Here is a 5,657-nt window from a genome sequence, read left to right on the forward strand (position 1 = left end):
ACCCCCAACTGTACAGAACTCAGGCCTTACAAGAAAGGCCCGGTTCAAGAATTGCAGCCCACTCGGATACACGAGGCCCTAGGTTCGATTCCCCAGCACCACATATACAGAAAACGGCCAGAAGCGGCGCTGTGGCTCAAGTGGCAGAGTGCTAGCCTTGAGCAAAAAGAAGCCAGGGACAGTGCTCAGGCCCTGAGTCCAAGGCCCAGGACTGGCAAAAAAAAAAAAAAAAAGAATTGCAGCCCAGCCTAGGAAGGCGGTTGCCTCACACCTGAAATCCTAGCTGCTCAGGACGCTGAGATAGGAGCACCGAGGTGTGAAGCTAACGGGGCAGAAAAATCCAAAAGCTTCTCATCTCCAATTAAGCCAGAAGTGGAGCTGTGTCTCAAGTGTTAGAACACGCCAGCCTTGAGCAGAAAATCACAGAAAACAAAAAAAAGCCAAGTGAGAGCATGAGCCCCTGAGTTCAAGCCTGGCACAAAATGGAAGGAAAGGAAAGGACAGGAATGGAAAGGAAAGGGACCATCCCGCGATTCTTCAAGAGAAAGAAACAAATAGAACCCAACTCTTGCTTAATGCAATCCCTTGGTTCTTCAGATTCCTACTGAAGCTGTGTGATGTCCTGACAGGCCCCGTGGCCCTCTCCTCTCCCTCTCCCCATGACCTGTGTCTGACTGCAGGCCTAATGTATCAGAGGTGCTTCCCAAAGGACTGAAGGAGGAAGGCAGTTGTGTACCTGTGAAGACTACGAATTCATCAAAACTCACTCAAGATTTGCCATCCCTAAAGCTTTCTTAGTTCTGGTCAATTTCAAGTGGCCTTGGCCATGGTAAAATTGCATTTCCTTAGTTCCTGATTCTTCATCCAATATATGCAGTGGTCTCCTGCTAGAAGGATATTTGCTTTCTGCTCACCTCCACTACTTGTTAAAAGCACGTCGAACATGTGCTCTTTGAACCGGTACTCTTTTCTTACGCCTTTCACTTTTACTATCTTCCATCAGAATATATTTTGTGATAATTTTTCCAAATGTTTTTAAGCACTGACCATTGACCAAGCACTCAAAGTCTGTATCTGTCATGTTTTTGTATTTTGCATTATGTATTTTTTCACATTTATTTAAAAATTACCTTTTTACTGGACTGCAAATGCACATGTGTGTGTTAATGTGAAATACTAATATTTCCTAATGTGTACATCATGATCACTGGGGTTAACTTTACTTTTATAAATATACAAGTAACAAGAACATACTTTCTTTGTCTGGCTGATGGTGTTGGTTTGCCTGGCTCTCCCTTATCCAGTTTGTGTTAAACATGTCCAGGCTGGGCACCAGTGGCTCACACTTATTATCTTTCCTAGTCTGGAGGCTGAGATCTCAGAGTCATAGTTCAAAGTCACCCTAGGCCGAGAAGACTGTGAAACTCCTGTCTCCAATTAACCACCAAACATCCAGGAGTGGAGCTGTGCTCAGTGGTAGAACACTACCACACACACACATGCACACACCCCCTCTTAGAAATTAGCACTGAGAAGCCGTATTGAAAACAGTTCTTTCATTTTACTGTGGGCCATTCATTTTGTATATTAAGAAGGAGTGATTTAAAGTGAAATGAACCAGCTTGTGAAATAAGCTTAATGAACGTACCATCAAAGATGCCCCTTTTATATACTGATACTGTGGACATTCAAATCTTAGTTTATCTTTTAAAATGCTATGATGATTTTTTCCCATTTGCTACTTGAGGCCACAACATCTGTCTGGAAGTCTGAGCAGGATGGAGTGAAACACCAGAAGAGTTCACATAAGGATATCTTGTTTAGTGAAGCCATCGGGTTATAGATATTTGAGTTCATTTGCAGTTTGTAATGCCCTGAACCACAAATGCCATGCTTCCTGTTTGCCTTCCAGGTCAACTCTTAACTCTTTCTACCCATTTTTTAGTACATGAGCAGTTGTAGTCGTTGGCCCTATTTCTTGGGTCTTTCTGAGGTGATTTTGTTTTCAGTGGCAATAGGGATTGAACCAAGGACAAGGCAAGCTCTCAGCCCCTTGAGCTATGCTCCTAGCCCCTTTTCTTTGTATTTTGTTTTTGAAGTAAGGTATTGCTAACTTTCCCAAAACTTATCTTGAAATTGAGAAATTCCTACCTTTGCCTCCTGAATAGCCGGATTGCAGTCATGAACCACCACACCCAACCCAGAAGTGGGATTTTAGAAAGAATAGAAAGAGAAGTATATGAATTTGGGGGCTCACTATGTGACCCGTGTGTAACAAAGAAAACTTAGCCCTGTACTTAGTTTCATGGTTAAATGTGAGAGTTGTGAAAATGTTATATGAGGCTTTTCTCAGACTTCTCCTTTCCTTTTTCAGCTCACTCCATGAGAAAGTTCCCCTACTGACTTAATTCCTTTCCCTAAGAGGAAGGAAGAAGTGTTTATGAGAAGCTCCTCTGCCAGTTTTTTTTTTTATTGTAGAGAAGACAGGCTCTAAAATGGAGAATGTAGCTACTTTCCATAAGAAGGAAGAGCTCATAAATTCAGCTTTGTTAAATTCCTAGGGAATTTTCTTCGTTTAGAGTCATCATAAAAGTAAATGAATATTCAGGCTTTGTGTGTTTCGTTCCTCATTTTTCCTTGGGGAACTGAGTAAGGACTCTACTGTTCTCTACTGTACTCAAGAATGAGTAGAGGTTTGCCAGCTGAATGTGGCACACTAGGCCAGATGGCGTAGCTAACACATATCATCCTAACTACTCAGGAGGCAGAGATGAGGAGGATTGTACTTAAAGGCCAGCCCAGAAATAAATAACATTCTTAAGAGTCTATTCAACCAATTAAGAACCTAAAAAGCTGGGTATGAAAGTACATGTCTGTTACCTCAGCTATGCAGGAAGCTTAAATAGCAGGATCAAAGTTCAGGATTGCATGGACATGAATTCAAGACACTATTCAAGGAAACCAAAGCATAAAGGGTTGGTGGGCTTGTGTAATATAGAGTGCCTGCCAGGCAAACACATGGCCCTGAGTTCAAAGCCCAGTACCACCAGAAGGAAAAAAATGAACTCAGATTCCAGACTCCACTCCCAAGTTTGAATCCTGGCTCTGTCACAGACGAGCTGTATAACTTGATCACATTACTCAGTTTCCTCATTTGTACCATAGGGATAATGGCCCCTACTTTACAGTTGCTGGAAAAGGTGATAAAAATATAAAAGCACTGGACAGGGTGCCTGGCACATACTTGGTGTTATGTTCATTACCATCCTGGGAATTTCTCTTCAACTGAGAGCTGTTAGTGACTCAAGGAAATTGATAGGGGCCAGGCATGGAAGCACATACCTATAATCCCACCTCTCGGGAAGAAGAAGTGGGAGGATTACTGTCCAAGGCAGGTCTGGGCAAAAGTGTGGGGCCCCTGTGCAAAAGCAAACTAAAAGCAAAAAAAAGGGGGGGGGCATGGCTGAAGTACAGTAATCAAGTTCAAGGCCTTGATTTCAAATCCTAGTACTGCTACCAAAAAAAGAAAGGAAGGAAGGAAGGAAGGAAGGAAGGAAGGAAGGAAGGAAGGAAGGAAGGAAGGAAAGAAAGAAGGAAGGAGAAAGAAAACTAAAACTAAGGAAGGAAGCAGGTGTTACATTTGGAGGAAAAATGTTTTTAATATTCTTCATTAAGACATAACAAAGAAACTAAGATACTATTTTTTTCTGACTATTCTACCCTTTCTCCACTGTGACAAAGCTGTTTTCACAGTGGTATCTCTATCCCCCTGTATATCCACACATATCCTCAACCAGAACTGTGCCGCTCTGTTTGGCAAGTGCTTTCTTCGCTTCCTCCTGGACCAGGAGGCCGAAGGGCCCCGAAGGGCCCCGTGGGGTGCTGGGAAATTGTCCAAGTTAGATCACAGCCCTGGAGAGAGATGTCCCGTGCTCCTCCCCGCCTTCCCTGGCCTGCAGGCCTCCTGGCCTATGACATCCATGCCCCACAGTGAAGAAAATACAGCTTATTCCTCCAAAAAGCAGTGCTCCAGGGTCCCCAGGAAGTGCTGCCGTTAGCTAACCACACACTGGAAACCCTCACTTGGCTAACTCAGAAAGGTGACTTTGGGCAAAAAGACGACCTTGTGGCAATGCTGCAAATTGCAGGCACAAATGTCACCTAGCATGGGAATGGAAAGAACCAGTCACGAGTAAGAACAGCTCTCCAGAAAGCAAAAGCGATTTCAACATATACAAGAAATCTCCAGAGGCCTCACGGGCCCAGCCCAGCCGCAGCGGATAGAAGACAAGTCCAGAAATGTCAGAAAGAAGACTTAGAGTATTTCAAAGGTCAGCCACAGATATAGATTTAGATATATAGATTGGGGGGGGGGGAGTAGTACTTGAGGTGGGCACTCTTAACACCGAACCATTCTGCAGCTCCTCCTTTGAAACGAAGTCTCCCTTTTCTGCTTAGGCTAAGAATGGCCTGTGATCTTGCTTTTCGCTGGCCTATGCAGCCTCACCGGGACATTGGTTGTGATGGAGTGTGGCAAACTTTCTCTTCCCTCCTTAAACTGACCTCAAACAGATCCTCTGATCTCCTTGCAAGGAGCTAAGATTACAGGCTTGAGCCCCTGCCCCCGCCCCAACAGGCCTGACCAGTGACATCATGGAGTCATAATATGCCTTTTAAGATAACAATTTCCAATGCCTTGCTATTTATTTTAAAACAATAGCTTTGCTTTATTTTCTAGTCATACCAAGGCCTGGAGTGAACTCCTCTAGTCTTAAAAGGGTGAAACTCATTTCTTCAAGAAAGACATCTGTCCATTCACAGGGCTGCATGCACCTTCTTGACTCCAACACTCGCCCCTCCTGTGGGTCCAAGCCTCCACCGGTGAGGACGGTACCACCAAATCCTAGCACTGGCCCGATGAGCCGACCGGAGGCAACGAAAGTGTGAGGCTCCAGCACTGAAGCCAAGCCTGTCTGAGGAAGCAGAGGCTTGGAGGAGATGCCAGGAGGCAGAGTGGAGGGGGAGGCGGGGGGGGGGGGGGGAATGCTTTAAGAAAAGCCCAGACTCACAATGAGTGAAAGGGAAGTTGTAAAACTGTTTACACCTGCAAGTGATTTTCTTTCCTTTTTATTCTCCCAACTATACAAAAGAATATATGTAGGTATAGATAGATAGATAGATAGATAGATAGATATGTATATATACATATATATTAAAGATTGGGGGCTGGGGATATAGCTCAGTGGTAGTTTATTTTGCCTTACCTATGGTTTGATCACTAATACACATACACACACGGCATGTAGCAGAGTAATTTGTGTAAAATGCCTCACCACCTGCTCTCAACCACACCAGGTTGTGCATTCTTATTGGAGTCCTACCACATTCTCCCTTCTTTACAGCTATACTACGTCGCGCAGGCGCGCGAGGTCTCTGTCATTTCCAGTGCCCCTGGCCACTGAAGTTGCTGTAGGTGAGAAGGGTTTGACATGTCCCAGTGCACTCCTGTAAGTCAGGGCGACCCCACCCCACCCCACAACTCACCCACAACTCCACAAGGTCTACTCCGTGCCACATACCCTCCCACCTGGCCGCTGGGAAAAGGAAAAGGGCTGCTGCGAGCCACAGCTTGCCTGAAAGAGTCAAAGGCAAGGGGG

This window comes from Perognathus longimembris, chromosome 9 (assembly GCF_023159225.1).
Source record: "Perognathus longimembris pacificus isolate PPM17 chromosome 9, ASM2315922v1, whole genome shotgun sequence".
NCBI classification, from domain to species: Eukaryota; Metazoa; Chordata; class Mammalia; order Rodentia; family Heteromyidae; genus Perognathus; species Perognathus longimembris.